Source organism: Lactuca saligna, chromosome 7, assembly GCF_052625555.1.
Source record: "Lactuca saligna cultivar CGN05327 chromosome 7, ASM5262555v1, whole genome shotgun sequence".
Classification (NCBI taxonomy): Eukaryota; Viridiplantae; Streptophyta; class Magnoliopsida; order Asterales; family Asteraceae; genus Lactuca; species Lactuca saligna.
In genome coordinates, this window is record NC_136423.1 from 148,665,496 (window position 1) to 148,685,376 (window position 19,881).

The following is a 19,881-nucleotide window of genomic DNA, read 5'->3' on the forward strand; positions in this document are numbered from 1 at the left end:
TAGTGTCTCTAGATCTTTTAAGCAAATACCACTGCTCCCAACTCGAGATCGTGTGTCGTATAGTTTACTTCGTGTGTCTTAAGCAGACGGGAGGCATAAGCAATAACCTTCCCTCGTTGCATAAGAACACAACCAAGCCCTTGATTCGATGCATCACAATACACTACAAAATCTTCTATCCCTTTGGGGGGGGATAGTATTGGTGCGGTGCATAAGGCTTGTTTCAGAGTTTGGAACGCCTTCTCTTGTTTTGCTTCCCAGTCAAAAACCAAGCCTTTCTGGGTTAATGTAGTAAGAGGTTTCGCGATGTTGGAGAAGTTCTTTATGAATCTGCGATAGTAGCCAGCTAGGCCTAGAAATTGACGAATCTCTGTAGGTGTCTTTGGTGCCGACCAGTTCTTAATGGCCTTAATTTTTTAGGGGTCCACGTGTATCCCTTTTTCGCTAACAACGTGGCCCAAAAATTCGACTCTTCGAATCCAAAATTCACATTTAGAGAACTTCGCATAGAGTTTCTTTGATCGTAGTGTTTCTAAGACCCTCCGTAGGTGTTGACTATGTTCTTCCTTACTTCGGGAGTAGATAAGTATATCATTGATGAATACTATGACGAATTGATCCATGTAAGGATGACACACTCTATTCATTAGGTCCATGAATACTGCTGGTGCGTTGGTTAATCCGAACGACATCACTACAAATTCGTAGTGTCCATAATGGGTTCGGAAGGCTGTCTTCGGAACGTCTTCCTCTAGCGCTCGTAATTGGTGATATCCGGATCGTAGATCTATCTTTGAGAAGTAGACCGCTCCTTGAAGTTGATCAAATAGGTTGTCAATGTGGGGTAGAGGGTAACGATTCTTGATAGTGAGTTTGTTCAGCTCTCGGTAGTCGATGCACATCCGGAACGATCCGTCTTTCTTCTTTACAAACAAGACCGGTGCTCCCCAAGGTGAGAAACTTGGTCTGATGAATCCTTTTTGGTGAAGTTCGTTAAGCTGACTGGAAAGTTCTTGCATCTCTGCTGGTAGCCCCTGGAATTATGTCGATTCTGAACTCGACTTGGCATTGTGGTGGTAATCCCGGTAGTTCTTTTGGGAAGATATCGGGGAAATCCCGTACCTCTGGGATGCTATTTATATCCTTTACCTCCCGACTCGTATCGATGATGTGTGCAAGAAATGCCTGATAATCCTTCCGCAAACACTTTCGAGCTTGGATGTACGAAATGATGCGAAGGTTTGTACTTGATTTGTCGCCGTAGATCACTAATGTTTTATGGTTAGGGAGATTTAGACAAACGGCCTTTTCAAAGCATATGATGTCAGCGTGAAGAGGACTTAACCAATCCATGGCAACTATAACATCGAAACTTTTTATTTGGACTGGCATAAGGTTGATTGGGAAAGAGTGACCGTCTAAAGTTAATGTACAACCCATGTATATGCAATTAGTGTTTTCAGTTTTCCCATTTGCCATTTCTATAGTGAATGATTCTTCTAACATGCTAGGTTTACGTTTAAGTAAGTAAAAAAAGTTTTGGCTCACAAAGCTTCTCTCTGCTCCGCTATCGAATAGGATGCATGCATATGAATTATCGAGAAGAAACGTACCAGCAACTACTGTAGGATCAGCTACGGCTTCCTCATGACCAATAGCTAATTCTCGTCCCACTCCACCGGTATTTGCTGCCTTTGGGCAGTTTCTTTTGTAGTGGCCCACCTCGCCACAACCGTAGCATGCTTGGCCTACACTAGCACCGGGAACTTGAGTGATCGGTTTTGCGGGGGCCTTGCAGTAACGGATAGTGTGCCCCTTTCTGTTGCAGTTGGAGCATTGCATTTCTCAACACAGTCTGTGGTGGTGGTAATTGCACTTGGTGCACTTTGGGAGGTTGCCCACATAAGGCTTTGTTGGGTAGAGATTTGTAGGAATGGTAGTAGGTACCGTCGCAACGTTTACAGCAACCAGTTGTTGTTTCTTCGAGGATTCTTGGGAAGACCCACCCTTCCCTTTATTCCACCCTCTCTTGTTGTTGTTGTTGTTGTTGTTGTTATTGTTGTTTCCCTTTTGTGGTTCTGGTGCAGAAGTTGTTGAGTTTTGATGATTTTCGTAATCAATAAGCGATTGTGCCAGCTCCTTGGCACTTTCAAAAGTGTCAGGTTTTGAAGCTAACACGCTTGACTGAATTTGGGGCGACAATCCCCAAATGTATCCCTCTATTTTCTTGCTCTCAGGAGCAATCATATCTGGGTAAAGGATTGCCAGCTCGCAGAATCTGTTGGTATAAGTTGCTATATCGGTACCAATCATTCCCAGAGTCCAGAGTTCGTGCTCGAGTTTTTGAATCTCTCCTTGTGGACAGTACTCTCTCATTAACATGATCTTCAAGCTCTTCCAGCTTATCGAGTTTGCCGCTATCAGGGTAAGTACCTTAACGTAGCCATTCAACCAAGTTAAAGCCCTATCAGTAAATGTGTAAGTTGGAAACTTGACTTTGCTGTGCTTGGGGGAGGAGCATATTTCAAATATTGATTCCGTTCTTTCAATCTACTGCCTTAAAACCATCACACCACCCGTTCCATTAAACATCCGGGGCTTAGCGTTCGTAAAGTCTTTATAGGTGCACTCTCGGGGTTGCCCATGACTATTGCCATGGTTGGAGGGATGTATGCCAATTCCTGAACCAGTTTTAATAGGGGTATTGATCTGTGACATGGCAGCTGCCACAGCTGCAGTGACTGCTGCCTGGAACATGACAACATCAAATTGAGGAGGTGGAGGTGGTGGTGGTATTGGTGTTTCGTTGTTAGGGTTACGCTTGGGATTCTTGCGTGGTGGCATCTTTAACTATACGTTTAAAAGATGATGATATGGATAAGAATAAATGAATAATGAATGTGTCTCATGAACTAAATTGTTATAGTTCAACAACAGATGATAGTATGAGTCTCACAGATAGAAGAGCGAAGGTAATTCGTAAATCCGAATATATGAACAAGCGTATGGTTTTTCCATAATATTTTGAAGATTGAACGCGATACTCAACGTAGTAGTAATTGCGTGCGCATTATATTAATATGATAGATGATACAACGATCAAGAAAATCTGACCCTTAAAAGGGTCTCCGATTACAAGAATTTAAAGGAAGTAAAAACTTTAACCCGAAGTCCTATCTTATAACAAAATTTGAGGTTTTCGCAAGTACTACTTGCGACGTGTGTTGCGCTTGGAGCTCGACTCCGCATCCGATTGCTTCGACTCCATAAGACGCTTATCGAAGGTGGCTTGTTGTTCCCTCAACTCTGCGAGGGCTGCATTCGTTTGTTCTTGGAATGCTTCGGCGTGGAGGTGAATGTCATTCTGCAACATATCCAGGCGACAGATATCGCCCGTGTGGACATGTACTTCCACGTCGACCTCTCAGATTCGGTTTGCTCGAACCACTGATTGGTAGGACTGGTTGGCCAGTTTACCTACCATCGTCGCATGTGCTCGGTCGGCTGAACCTTCATCCCTGATGTCGTAGAAGTCTCGACACATACCGTAGGGAGAGCGTATCCCTTGTTGTTGGCTCCAGTGGACGAGGTGACTTCCCCACACGGGAGTCAGTCCTTGGAAGTTCCTCTTAATGGCTGGAGGGTTGATTATCTCTGGTTCCGAGTCTGTACTAGAGTCTTCACCTCCATTAAACTCGATAGGCTCTTCGTCCTCTTCTGGATCCTCCTCAATCCATCCTCCGTTTCCTTGGTTTGGGTAGTACGGGTCCCCATGCGGGTGAAATCCAGCCATATGACTATACGAGAATAGGGTTATAGGATTTGAACAAAACTTGAGACATGTAATATTAATTAATCTATTGTATGCACCAAATACTCCTATAGTATTTAAATTGTACGTTTGATACTAGTGTCTAATTTTGGTAAGTTTTGACTTGATGCTCACTACAATCCTTCCTCGATATAGGTTAGTCTAATTTCAGATAAACATAGTTGATCAGGCTATATTCATCCCAAATTTGATTACATATCTCGAGAACTAATCGTAGTGTCCAACTTGTCTTAATACTTTTGTATAGTTCTCATCATGAAAATATGTCGTTGCATGCATGTATTTTGGATTTTCATAACCTAAAAAAAAAACCAGATTTACGTGTGAAAACGTTCGTTCGTTTTGTATATGAAAGTAGCTTCTTAAAATAGTATTTCCATGTATGTAAAAATTCGTATTATTCTCGTAAAAGTATACCTATTATAGTTTCCTAAAAGTGTGTTTCGTTTGTATAATAAACCCATAGTGAAAATGTTCACTTGTTATGACAAGTGTAGTTTTCATAGTGCCAAACCGACACACAGAAATGTAGTATAAGCAAAGTATCTGATTTATATAAATACATAAATCGTTTCTCATTTCAAAAGATAAAATGCTATCGTGGTATAATTTGCATATGAAAGTTTCCATATAATAGTTTTAAATCACATATGATTCCTTTGATAAAACGTGTATATTGAAAGTTTATATAACACACGATAATAATCGAGTGTTTTACTTGTATTCCCCCCCCCCCCCCTTAAAAGCATGTAAAAGTACTCATAAAACATTTAAAAGTGTGAATTATAGGGGTATGAACTCACTTGTAAGATCGGAGATTGCGGGATGAAAACCGAACATAATTTCGGCTCGAGAAAGTGGATTTCCTCGGGATTCTCGGGAATCTCGGGAGCACAAACGACCTTCAGGACTCGAGCAAAGTGATCGGGGCTTTGGGGTAGCACGGGCACGGAAAACGAGGCAAGAACGTAAGAGAAATGAGAGAAATGGTGTGATTTTCCTGGAACCCTCGCATCCCTTTTATAGGGGCTGGGAACCGACCTCGTACGTTGGGCGTACGCGTGTACGCAGGGCGTATGCGTGCGTCATGCGTGACCGAGTCCTCGACTGCCTCGGAACTCGGATGGGACGGGGCATAGCCTTGCACAGGCGCGACGTGGACGATCCGAGGCCAAGGCCTCGCGTCCGGGGGTTACACTGGGCGTAACTCGGCCCTATCTGGTCACTCCCCTTCGGATAATACCAACGGTTTATATTTAAATTTATATATAAATTATTTAATAAACTTCAAAAATTCATATCTTCTTCATACGAACTCCGTTTTCGACGTTCTTTATATCCACGCGAAGGTGAGACCATACTCTACAACTTTTGTTTAGATCCCGTCATCAAATTCCGAAATTATTTTTATTATTTATTTTTAAAATGTCGCGGTAAGAAGATTTCTTTAGAAATTCATAACTTCTTTATCTGACGTCGGTTTTTGCCAGACTTTTTACCGCTGAAATACCATTGTTGTGACCTTCGATTCTCGTTTAGGTCATTCCGGTTGAAAGTCGCTTGATATCTGATTCGAGTTTTTAGCCGTCTGCCGTTAAGCCGAACTTGAAAAATTCCTAACTTTCTTATACGAAGTTGGATTTGGGTGATTTTTTTACGTACGATCACGGTTTAATGACATCTAACATAATAGGTAATTTAATTAGTGATTTTTGGATATTTTATTTTCGAAGTTAATTTTATTATAACTAACATGGTTACAATACTTGACTTTTTAGGTCGTTTACATGTAGTTGAAATTTCGGGTTGTCACAATAAGCAACACTTTTCCATAAATGCCATTGTTAAAATACTTAGAACAAATAAAATCAAAAATTTTATTTAATTTTAAAACTTTGCGAAAAAACTTATCCTTACAGTGCAAAAGCATATGAAAAACTTGTTATTATCTATTCCTAAGCAGTATATCATAACTCCTAAGCAACAGCTCCATTTTCTGATCACCGAACCATGCAATCGAAATTCACCTTCACGATCATAATCAGCATATGCTTCCTTTAAGTTTCTTCACTTTTCTTCGAGTCTTAAAACATCAACATGTGATCCAGTCACATCATGTAATAAGAATCTCATAATAGAAACTTAACAGAGTTAGATAGTGGACTTTACTTGAAGTAGAGTCAAACTTATTGACTTTACCAACATCAGGATCTTTCAGGTAAATTTGGCAGCTTCGCAACTAATGCCCCTTCCTTTGGCAAGAGAAACATATGGACTCTTTAGGAATGGTACATGGAACTATCACAAACTTGCCTTTCTCTTTACCATTTGGTCAACCGAGTTGCCTATGGTCAATCCCTTTCCGTTGGGAAGAGAAAGCTTTTACTGGGTATCCAATGTTATCGTTATCAAAGTCCATTAGGAAGTTGACATTCTAATGAATTTGCTTTAGTCCTCAAATCATTGCTAATTCAGCAGCACCAAGCAAATAGATAAGATTATTAAGGGTCATGTCATAGTCTGTTTCATAGTAGTTCCAAAGGAACTCAGTATGTGACTTAGAAAGTGATATAACATCCAACATTCTTAAGACTTTGACACCCAAGAGATTTGGGAAGATCATAGATGTATGAACTTGACATCTTTTGGGAGATATTCAAGATAATTGATCTAAAGTCCTTAATATAACACCAAATATGAAATATTAAGGCTAGGACCCAACACAATACTTTTATAACTTAGAAGAGGGATGCCGTAATCCAAGCTATAAAATATTTGAAGGTAAGAGAATGACAATTCACCAATTTCCACCATGAAAATGAAATAATTAAATTAGGTTTGACTTGGATTTGAAACTCCTAGATCTTTTGAGATTCATTGAACTTTTCAATGGCATGTTTTAATCTCAATTGTGCCCTCTCAGGTTTTGTGACTGGGATGCCGAAGATCACAAAACAAGGTGTGAATAACTATGAAAATATACTTGGTACCCTTAATAATTTACCCCTTAATCGATGTGTCGGTTAACCACACGCGCTCCATCGATACTATGATAAACATTAAATTACCATTTGCCTACCTTGTTAAATCCAACTAGTGTGTCGGCTACCCACACGCGCTCCACTAACCGACTTAAGCAAAGTGCAAAGTGTAATTTCACGGGTTAGCACCAAATTCACATTTACCTAAAGTAACTAAGATTGGGAATTTATAAAACGTTTAGTTACTTTATATTTATCATTAATACTTTTAATGAAGGGAGAATTCTGGTCTTTGTCCTACCCGTTCAGCTAACGACCCTCCACCAGTCAAGGAAGCGGTGGGTGAGAGTGGACACCCATTAAACTGCCATTTTATAGGTAATAGCCTTATACCCCCTTATAAATTGGCTTCGTGAATGAGGCCTACTAACGGTAAGACTGACTTGCTCTTATATATATATATATATATATATATATATATATATATATATATATATATATATATATATATATATAAACTTATAATATTATAAAGTATAATGGTTGAATTTTAACTTTTAAAATTCTAAGGGCTTAACTTGGAATTAAAGTATTCATAAGGTAAAACTTTCCAAATTCCAAAACAAGAGGACAAGTTTTGAAACTATTCAATTCCATGACTTATGTGTTTAAAGTAGTTTTAATTCTAAAAACTCAAGTTCCATAACTTGAGGAAAAGTTATGGAAGATTTTAAACTATTAAAAGGATATGACTTTTCTTTATTCATAACTTATGAAAATATTTATGAGTTTTATGAATCTTAAATGTGACTTTTCATATAACTTGAGGACAAGTTACAAAAACACGTTTTAGAACCAAATCTTAGATTAATCTGGATTGAAAACAACAATTTCACATAACTTTTCTATTAGTCTAAGAAACTCATAAGAACAAGATAATTCAATCAAACTTTTTTCACGTAATTAGCCTAACCATTAAACTAATACAAAACATGAATCTATTGGCGATTATCTTTAAAATTGGATTAGGATGAACATTACCACATCAAAAACTGGTTTATAAGTTGAAGAACTTAAGGTAATGTTCCTAGTCCAACTCCAACCAAAATAGTCGAAGATATGTTGTCTGGGGGTCCAACTTGTCGAGTGCACGAACCAACTCGGCGAGTTGGATGAGTTTTGCCTTGGACTTGTCGAGTCCATTCATAGACTAGGCGACTCTGCTGTCCAGACAACATACAAACTTCGATTTTCTGCAAATTTTGCAAGTATAACAAGAAAACAAGCCTTAGGCTCTGATACCATTGTTGGGTTTTGAGCATTCTAACACTCCTAAGTGTACATGCAACCCTAAATACCTTGGAACTATGTTTTCTCTATTATACATGCAAATATGAATATTCCAAAGTACTACCCAATCTAGCATACAATCTTTTGATACTTGAGTAATATAACAAGTTAGAATAGATACCTACTGATGTGGCTTGACTCCATGAAGCTCGAGAGCCTAGTGCCCCAAGTGTGACACCTCAAATGGTTCACACAACATCATCAACACTTAGAATAACCATGAGAAGAGATACATGAACTCTAGAAATCGTCTTGCCCTCTTGTGTATACAATACTACCAATATCACCAACCAATGGGATCTTTATATAGTGTGGCTATTAGGGTTACACCGTGTAACTCATGACTTTACCCATTCCTTATGCTCCATGGGTTTTAGCCTCCATGGTGTATCCATGGGTCACCACATGGGTTAAACCTAACATAAGGAATCATGGATCATAAGCCACATATATAAGAATGAATGATTTACACAATCAATCCACATATATTTAATTAGTCTCTTTTGATCACTAAATCAAGTCCAAATTAATTCTTGATCAATAATAATTAAATAGCATGTTTTAATATTAATATATTAGAACTTATAGTATATTAATATGTCACAAATGTCCTCTTCTTACAAACGGTCTATCCAAATGTTCTGATGCCATGCAACCCAAATGGACCATGTAGAGTCAGGTCAAGTACATATAAATTATAATTATGGACTTAAACACTAATCCAACAGTACACTGGGCATACCAGAGGGTATGCTGGGGGTACTAGGCACATAGTGGAAACCCAAACTTTGGATGTGTCCCTATATAAAGAATGACATGGCCTCATTCCTGTCCACCATCCTCATTCTATAAACCCTCTAAAAACCTAATATTTCATTCATGGAACTTATGAGTGCATTTGAGAGCCTTGAGTGGTTTTGGTGTGTTCTTGGAGTGAAGAAGGAGTCTTGAAGAAGAAGGAGTGGGATTCCAAGATTTGTATCTGAGCTTATCTGGGTTTCGAGCTTCATTTTGAGGTATAAAGCTCGAAACTTTATCACTCTTTTGTTTTGTGCATCATAGTGGAGTAATTTAGGCTTTTGCCCCAAAAGTTGGAGACCTTTTGTGATATTGAGCTCCAGAGACTATGATCAACCCCCTTTGAGTGTATTTGGTGTTGTAGTGTCATAAAAATCCAATCTTGGACATTGGAATCAAGCCATGCATGAGTTATGAGCTTTTTAAGATAAGAGAGAGGGTGTTTTGTGTGTTTGTGACCTTATCAACCATAGAAAGACTTCAAGTCACTAACTTTATGGAGTAAGAGATGTTACGGAGTCCAGATCTGAGAAATGAGCTAAGGTCTTAATGGGTTAAGACCAAGAGAATAGACTAAGGAAGGTTGGGTGTATCCCCAACGTAATTCCAGCACGCCCCGCGTACTTGGTTGGTATCCCCGGTCAGATTCTTACATGCTAATATATGCTGAGCGTACCAAGGGAGGTACGCCCTGTGTAACCTCTCTATGAGCTTTTGGGCTGAATTTTATTATGGGCCTTAAGGATTGGTTCTGGATCTTTGGACATGTGTATTAGGCCTTGGGCCCTTGAGTTAGGCTTGTCACTTGGATTTAGAAGTTGGGTCCGGGGAGAGCCCATTCATTATTGGGCCTTCATGGGCCCAATGAGTTCTAGGTAGTTAATGAGCTAGTTAGTGGACTATTTTTAGACCTAATAAGTGAGAGTTTGGCCTTACTTCCTAATTGGGTTAATTGTCGGTTTGGCACAGAGTTAGTGGTCGGGCGTAGCAATGTGTTTAGGGGTTGTTCATCATCCAAGGTGAGTCTTCTCACTATGCTTACCATGAGTGGTATCTTTGTGTGATTGAGATGTCTTATGTGCTTATCTGTGTATTACGATATTCTGCATTATGTCTTTATGATTTATGTTGTGTATTATAATTATTATGAGCTTATTGAGTTGGGACTGGAGGGTCCACCCGAGTTTTGGGACCGAAGGGTCCCGTTGAGACACATTGACCGGAGGGTCTTATCTAAGTTGTTGGAATAGTGTCTAAGGCTGCAACTATATTAGGCGAGTATTTGACCCGATTGTGCATGGTCCTTTTGGGTTGCCTTCACCATAGCAACTTGACAGGGTGATTTATTATGAGAGAATAAATATTATTAATATATTATGAGAATAATATAAGGAATAATAATATTATTATTTGATTAATATAAGTCATAAATTAAATAGGAATTAATTTGGTGACTTAAAGAGATTAATTAAATAAGAGGGTATAAACTATCAATTGTTTAATAGTTACACTTTTGGCTATATATCCTTTAAGGATAAGGGGTGGATGATTTCTAGGGCTAAGGATAGCCATATAATCATCTAAGGCTTATCATGGAAAGGATTGGGATTTCTTAAGACTTAAGTTATCCAATTAGGGCTTAAGGTTGAAACCCTAGGAGCCTTACAAGTATAAATAGACCTCTTGGGGTGGAGAAATCGGGACATGTGTCCTTGGAAGAACCCTGGCCAATTTTTGTCCTCTCTCCTCTTTCTCAAATCATCCTCCTTGCTAGTTGGTGTTTGTAAGCCTTTACAGGAGTGACATTTGTGACTTTAGAGCTCGAAGAACAAGAAGATCAAACAAGTGTTTCAAGGTAAACTTCTAACTCTGATTTTGTATTGTTCTTATACCTTATTATCCATTAGAAGTCTTGGATTCAATGCATGTTTAATTAGAGAAACCTAGATCCAAGCATTAGGGTTTGCATGTGCACATAGGAATGTTCATATGGCCAAAACCCATCAGTGGTATCAGAGCCTACATTGGTTTCTATTAAATCGACGCATGATTGTTTGTTTCTTGCTTGCAAAATTCGAATTTGTGAATCTGAGTGTTGGAATCGGCGAGTCCCATGGTGGACTCGGTGAGTTTCCTTGACTCGGCGAGTCCAGTTGAGTACTCAGCGAGTCCGAGCGTTAGGAAGAGCAAAAATTGGGATTTTTTGATATTTATCTTATAGAAACTTGCTTTTATCATATTAGATCAAACCTAATCCGATTTTTTGATATATAGGACTGTAATCTTGATCTAATTAAAGATATTTATCAATTAATAAAATATTTAACGTCCTTATGTGATAATTAATTAATTATTTTGATTAAATTGGTAAATTATTTGGCAAGAAATCATAAATAAATCAAATATGGATAATTACGTGATTAATTGTTATTTGTTGTTTGATCCTCTATGTTTTGAATAGTTTAAAACTTCCCCTCAAGTTTTGAAATTTATGTTTTGTGATTAAAAGTTTAATTTAGACAATTTAAATTTCAAACCCTAGAATTTTACTAGTTTAAAATCCAACCCCATACTAATATAATATTACAAGATTAATATATATGTATAATTAAAATGCTAGTCTTACCGTTAGTAGGCCTCATTCATGAACCCGTTCTATAAGGTGGGTATAAGGTTGCGGCCTATAAAATGGCGCTTAATGTGTGTACACTAACACCCACCGCTTGCTTGATCGGTGGAGGGTCGTTAGCAGAACGGGTAGGATAGGGCAACCTCATCCTCTCATTAAAAGTATAATATGAAATATAAAGTAACTACATGTTTTCAAAAATTTCCCAATCCTAGTTACTTTAGGAAAAGTGAATTGATGCAATCCCATGAAATTACACTTTGCACCTTGCTAAGAAGTTAGTGGAGCGTGTGTGGTTTACCGGCACACTAATTGGTTCTAAGAGAAGGTGGCAAAAGGTGATTCATTGTTTATCATAGTTCGATGTAGTGTGTGTGGTTTACCGGCACATCGAATAGGTGATCGTTATTTGAAGACTTGGGCTTGATGGGTAGTGGAGATGATGCATGGAGTGATCTTGATGATTATTTGAAGACTTGGAGAGAAATAAACTTTAAATTTGCAAGATGCGGGGGAATATTCAAGCGTACGTAAATTATTAATCGGGCGAGTTCACGAGCTTTGGAGGATTTGGAAAGGTCAAATTGGGCTTAAAATGAAGAAAAACTTGAAGAAAATGGGCTAGGAGGTGATTGGATTCGATCTGGGCCAAGTGGGCTAAGCTATGGAGGCCCAAAACCTTAAAGATTCTACATCCAGGGACCACCCGCGCAAGAGCACGCGGGTCGCGCAACCTCCTGCAGGGGCAGTTTCGGAAATTCTTCTTTTGAGCTATTTGAGGAAGGTTGGTGCCCATCTTTTGCATACTCTTGGACATCCGATTTTTGAAGATTCTCTCTAGAGTTTTGAAGACTTTTGAAGGCCAAGAACCCTTGAAGAACATCATATTTTTACCTCTTGATTCTTGCTTAATGTTTGGTACAAATTTCTCTAACTTTGTTTCTTTGGGTTTAGCCATGCTTGGCTAAGCAAATCTTGGTTGACTTTTGGTTAATCCTTTGAACTTTTGTTGAATGTTAAAGAATCCATGAACATGTTCTTGAATCTTTATGGGAATGTTTTGTGTTTTAACATCTTATCATTACTTGTATGTTTTAGTTCATGAGTTTAAATGTGTTTGTGGTGATTAGTTGGATAATTTCTTGATTAAGTAAAGGATCCTCAAATTAGCAAGCAACAAATGATTTTTGTGTTGTTTTTGCTTCACACAATCATAAAAACATTTCCTCCAACATGGTGGTGAAAGCATTTGACCCCTCTTGGATTTGGTGACTTTTTGGTTCTTAATGCTAGTTGACTTTCACTAATTACATGCTATTTGGAATTAGTGACTTTGACTAAGGAAATTGTTATGAGCTTCTCTAGCCATTTAAACAATTAAGAAAAGTCTAGGTAATCTCAAGCTCCTTGGATTACTATAGCCAAATTGAGGATTTAAAACAAGTATTGCACCATTGAATTCTAATGATATGTTCACCAAAAGTCAAAGTGAGGAAACCTTAAGTCAACCATCCTTCTCTAATTGATTTTACATCAAACTCTTATTTTTGTTGCAATTGTCTATTTAAATCATAGTTAATTCTAGTTTGTTTCAAGTATTTCAAAACATCAAAATTCCCATTTTTAATTTATTGTCATATTCCAAGTATTTTTACAAAGAGATTTTTCATAGAGTTATCAAATTGAACCAATCTCCGTGGATTCGATCCCTTTACCACTATACACTATTTTAGTGTGTAATATTTAGGGTTATTATTTGTGTTGGCCTCGACAACCACCAGTGACTTTCGATGGGACGAACATTAGAGAATGGATAAGATACATTCGCACAATTGCTCGCTACGAGGACAAGGAGTATGTCCTCGATGAGAAGCTCGAAAAGATTAACCATAAAATCGCTACTCCGGCTGAAATTACTATCTTCGAGACCATGAACGTGATGCAACGAAGGTTCACTGCATCATGATAGCCACTATGAACTCCGAATTCCAAAAGTCCTATGAGGACATGTATCCTTACGAGATGCACCAAGACTTGTTGGAGAGATACCACCAAAACGCGAGACAAGAGCGTTACGAGATTTTCACTGACATGATTTCCGCTAAGATGGGTCATGGAGAGTCTCTTACCGTGCACCTGCAAAAGATGCAAAGGTATGTCGACCGTCTTCACAAGTTGAATGTTGACTTTGCGGAAGACTTGCGATCGACATGGTGCTTCACTCTTTGCATCCAAGTTACAATCAATTTAGGATGACCTATCACATGAACAAAGAAGAGGTCACCCTAAGCAAGCTCCAAGGTCTCTTGAGGGTCGTTGAAAGCAACTTCAAGGACAAGTCTGTTACTCCAACTCCCAATCCACCCGCTGCACCTTTGTTGGCTATTGGACAAGGAAGGGGAAAGAAGAGGAAGGCTTCGTCTAAGAACCATGGCAAGGTTAAGCCTCGAGATGGTGCCTCTTCTAGTGGGACCAAAGTTGATTCTGCTAAACCCTGCCCTAACCCAAAGGAGGCAGAGTGCCACCACTGCCACAAGATAGGACACTGGAAGAGAAGTTGCCCAGAGTACCTGGAAGCCATCAAGGAAGGAAAGATCAAGCCGTCTTTCGCAGGTATATATACAATTAAATCTAACGATTCATCTCATGCTATTTCTTAGGTTCTTGATACCGTTTGTGGTTACCACATTTTCTCTAATGTGCAGGGACTAAGAAGAAATAGGGATGTGGAGCATGGAAGGATAAATCTAATCATGGGGAACAAAAGATCGTCGCTTATGACCAAGATTGGAGTGTATTCTTTAGTGCTTAGGAATGGTTTATGTTTAGATTTGAACAATTGTTGCTATTCGCCAGAAATGGCTAGAAACATCATTTCATTTCATGGTTTGTTTAGACAAGGTTTTAGATTTTCTTTTAATGAGAATGATTCTATTTTGGCTTATCTAAATGGTGTCTTTTATTTTGAAGCTATACCATGTAATGGAATTTATGAAACCGTTATGATTGTAGATAACTTAGGAGATGATGTTTTATGCATGGATTCTTCCAATAGTATGGATAGAGCATCCTTGTGGCATTGTCGTCTTGGACATGTCATCAAGAAGCGCATAGCCCAACTCCAAAAGGATGGAGTGTTGGAGTCATTTGACCTTAGGGAAGATGACACATGCGAGTCTTTTTTTCTTGGAAAGATTACTAAGTCACCTTTCACAGGTATGTGTGAAAGGGGTGAGGGTCTATTGGACTTAATACATACCGATGTATGTGGACCGTTTAGATCAACCACGAAGGGTGGGAACCGCTTCTATGTGACTTTTACCGATGACTATAGTAGATATGGGTATATCTATTTAATCAAGAAAAAGTCAGAAACATTTGAAAAGTTCAAAGAATTCAAGAATGAAGTGGAGAATCAATTGGCCAGCAAAATCAAGATGCTTCGATCCGATCGAGGAGTAGAGTACCTAAGTCTTGAATTCCATGATTATCTCAAGGAGTGTGGAATAGTTTTACAATTGACGCCACCTAGGACACCGCAGCTGAATGGTGTGGCAGAAAGGCGTAATCGAACCTTGTTGGACATGGTTCGCTCTATGATGAGTCGTGCTTCAATATCTATCTCTTTTTGGGGGTATGCCTTAGAGACTGCCGACCATATCCTTAACTGAGTCCCTACTAAGAAGGTTGCCAAAACACATCACGAGATGTGGATAGGGAAAGCTCCCTCGTTAGCACATATCAAGGTTAGGGGTTGCGAGGCTTTCATAAGACGAGATACTCACGACAAGCTCGAGCGTCCTAGTGAGCGATGTATTTTCATCGGCTACCCGCGGAAATCCTTTGGATATCTCTTCTATAGACTGAAGGACAATGTTGTCTTTGTTGCGAGGAGAGGAGTTTTCCGAGAACGAGAACTCATAGGCCAAGGAGACAGTGGGAGGCAAATCGAGCTTGAAGAGATTCAAGAGTCGATAGATGAAGGAACCTCTACCGCTGGCACTCAATCCGAGGAGGAAACTCCGGTTGAACCGATTGACATATCATTACCTCTTAGACGTTCCGAAAGAGTTAGAGTTCAACCCCAGTTGTATGGTTTTCATATTACTACCAAAGGGGACACGTATATTAGTGATAGTACACTAATAAACCTTGATGAACCTAATAGCTATAAGGAAGCCATCGCAGGCCCGGAGTCTGTGAAATGGAAAGAGGCAATGGACAGCGAGATCCAATCCATGTATGATAACAAAGTTTGGAATTTGGTTGATAATGTACCTGGGCGTAAGACCATTGGGTGAAAATGGATCTTCAAGAAGAAGACCGACGTGGATGGAAACGTACACACGTATAAGGCAGGATTGGTTGCGAAGGGCTTTACTCAAACTCCCGGAGTTGACTATGATGAGACCTTCTCACCAGTTGAGAAGATAAAGACTATTAGAGTGATGCTAGCAATTGTCGCATTTCATGAGTATGAGATTTGGGAAATGGATGTCAAGACCGCTTTCCTTAACGGGAAGTTGGCTGAGGATGTTTACATGGCTTAGCTAGAGGGATTTGTGGATCTGAAGCATCCGAATAGAGTGTGTAAGCTTGAGAAGTCCATTTATGGACTTAAGCAAGTGTCTCGCAGATGGAAAATTTGCTTCGATGAGAAAGTCAAAGAGTTTGGATTTGTACGAAGCGAAGATGAATCGTGTGTATATGTCAAAGCTAGTAGGAGTATACTAAGCTTCCTAGTTCTATATGTCGATGACATATTACTCATAGGAAACGACGTCCCGACTCTGCAGGAGGTTAAGTCCTGGCTCGGGAAGTGCTTCGCCAGGAAGGACCTCGGAGAGGCTTACTATATTTTGGGAATAAGGATAGTAAGAGAAAGAAGTAAGAGACTAATAGGACTTAGTCAGAACACTTACTTAGAGAAGATACTAAAACGTTTTAGTATGGAAAACTCAAAGAAGGGAGAATTACTGATACAAAGTAATGCCAAGTTGAGTAAGACTCAAAGTCCGAGTACCGATGCTGAGATAGCTGAAATGAGCCGAGTTCCATATGCTTCCGCAGTTGGCTCAATCATGTACGCTATGACTTGTACTCGCCCTGATGTAGCCTTTGCTTTGAGCATGGTTAGTAGATATCAAGGGAACCCTGGCAGAGCTTATTGGATTGCGGTGAAGAATATCCTTAAGTACCTTCGGAGGATGAAGAAATGGTTTTTAGTCCTCGGAGGGAGTGATGACTTGAAGGTGCGAGGGTATAGTGACGCCAACTTTCAAAATGACAGGGACAACTACCATTCGCAGTCAGGCTGGGTCTTTACCCTGAATGGAGGAGCAGTAACTTGGAAGAGTTCAAAGTAGGAAACCATAGCTGATTCAACGTGCGAATCAGAGTACATTGCAGCAAGCGAAGCGTCGAAGGAGGCAATATGGTTGAAGAACTTCATCGGTGGCCTTGGAGTGATAATGTAGGAGCGGTTGCCTTGACCAAGGAACCGAGGGATCATGGTAGATCTTGGCATATCGATAGAAAATATCACTTCATCAGACATGGTGTAGAAGAAGGAAAACTCGTAGTGAAGAGGATATCATCAGAAGATAACCCAACAGATCCGCTTACGAATGGACTAAATAGGGTTAAGCACTTGCAGCATGCGAGGAGTATTGGGAGGAAGGATGATATTATCATAGATTAGATAGTGTTAGAAACGTGTAATAGATAAATGTAATTAACATTTGATGATTAAATAAAGGAGTTTTATTTATGAGTAATGTTACTGTCTTATGTTAATTGTTTAACTATTGTTTCACTTTGCATGTTTTGACTTCCAGAATAATTGAGTTTATTTGGAATAATCGAATCATTCAAATTGTCCACAATCGTTCATATGTTGGAAGTAGATATGAATGAAGATTGTCATGAATTGGTGTATAGATTGTCTAAATGGTATTAGACATAGCAAAAGATTGCTGCAACGTTCATGAGTGCTTATGAACTGTTTTTAGCATTGGAACAAACTCGCGCTTGCTGGAATCACCTAATGGAATGTGATATAAAAAGTGATCGCATGACGATAATATCATATAGTCTTAAAACCTAGATATATGGTTTGTTATTTGTTAATTGATTGTACATTGATAATGCGAAAACGCATCAGTAACTCGGTGTTATAAAATGCATTATTGTGTGTAGTTGATTAATGAATAAGTAAATGCATATAAGTCGAAGTTTATCTATAAATTTTATCCTAAGAGGGTAAAAGCGATATATCAGCCGCTCGATGATTTGATTTGGCTTATGTGCCGAGCCAGGTCATAACTAAATTGATGTGTTCGATTAAGTTCTATGTCAAATAAATCGGAGATTGAGAAACCAAATGCTAGACTAATTATTCCATAGAATTGTCAGCATGATATCTAACAGAGGACTGTACGATCCCTTATCTAAAGGACAATATTGATTAGATCAGAGTTTAACAGCGTCTTTGAGAGCTACGATTGCAAACAGGATTATACTTGTGTATATAGTTACTAGACTTATCCAAGTGGGAGACTGTTAGAATAGTGTCTAAGGCTGCAACTATATTAGGTGAGTATTTGACCCGATTGTGCATGGTCCTTTTGGGTTTCCTTCACCATAGCAACTTGACAGGGTGATTTATTATGAGAGAATAAATATTATTAATATATTATGACAATAATATAAGGAATAATAATATTGTTATTTGATTAATATAAGTCATAAATTAATTAGGAATTAATTTGGTGACTTAAAGTGATTAATTAAGTAAGTGGGTATAAACTGTCAATTGTTTGATAGTTACACTTTTGGCTCTATATCCTTTAAGGATAAGGGGTGGACGATTTCTAGGGCTAAGGATAGCCATAAAATCATCCAAGGCTTCTCATGAAAAGGATTGGGATTGCTTAGGGCTTAAGTTATCCAATTAGGGTTTAAGGGTGAAACCCTAGGAGCCTTACAAGTATAAATAGACCTCTTGGGGTAGAGAAATCGGGACCTGTGTGTAACAACCCGAAATTTATATCCTTAATTGTAACCCTTTTCGCGATTCGTTCCGATCACCCAATCGCCGTTTCCGATTTCATTTCCGTTTCCGACCTTTTATTAAGTCATTAATGTGAATATTATTTTATGACTTAATAAGTGTCTTAATACCCTTAGAACTCATTCTAACGTCTCATATTAATGATCGGAACATTTTTAGAACCAACCATATCGGGTTACGGCAAATTGGTCGGGTGCGACCAAAAGCCGCGTTTAGCGTCGGTATCGGGTAGAATTCTACCATGTCCCGAACTTGGACACTATTTAACGTGACTCAAGTCTCCATTTGAAGCTTTTGCTCCATTTTACAATTACCACTCCAACCTCTCTCCTCAAACTAGATTTTAGGGTCAAAATCTCAAGTTTAGGGCTTCAAATCACCAAGGTACCTTCCCTAACTTGTTATGCAACATCTTTAGCCATCAATTTCGAGTTCAAACCATGGATTAGGACCATTAACATGAGTTTACGTCCCTAGAACAGTCCTAGGCCGTAAACTCACATAAAAGTGATTTTTGGAGCAACAAAACCCTTCCAAACCTCAATTGGACCTTGTATATGGCTAAATGGCTTCAAGATATGGACCCTAAACAATTAAGACATGAAATTTGTGAAGTTTGAAGGAGTTTACGGCCAAGGATCATTCTTGGGCCGTAAACTCATTAAACTAGGGTTTTCAAGCCCTTAAACCCTTCCAAACCACTCCTTTGTCTTAGTTATGAATTATAGAACATAGATATTTGCATTTGGACACTTGAAACACAATTTTTGGAGGATTAAGATGAGTTTACGGCCAAGGCTTGTGCTTGGGCCGTAAACTCCATGAAAAATGGTGTAAATCCAATTCTAGGGTGTTAGAAAGCCATCCAACACCACCAAAAGCCTGGGAATAAATCAAGGGACCAACCAAAAATACTTTGAGGGCCTAAAACACATCATTCATGGTATTTATAAGGGTTTACGGCCAAGACATGTTCTTGGGCCGTAAACTCCAAAATTATTGGTGTTAAGATGCAAACTACACACCCCTGAGGCCCTTTGATGAATTTTAGAAGTCCTTTCATGCAAGTTTTAGACCTTGAAACACCTTGGAACACCATATACTAGAGTTTACGGCCTTGGAGCCATGCTAGGCCGTAAACTCCCATAAGTGGGTTTAATTGATGTTTTGAATCATTCCAAGTCCTTAAACCAAGTCTAGAAATTATCCCCTAAGTGTT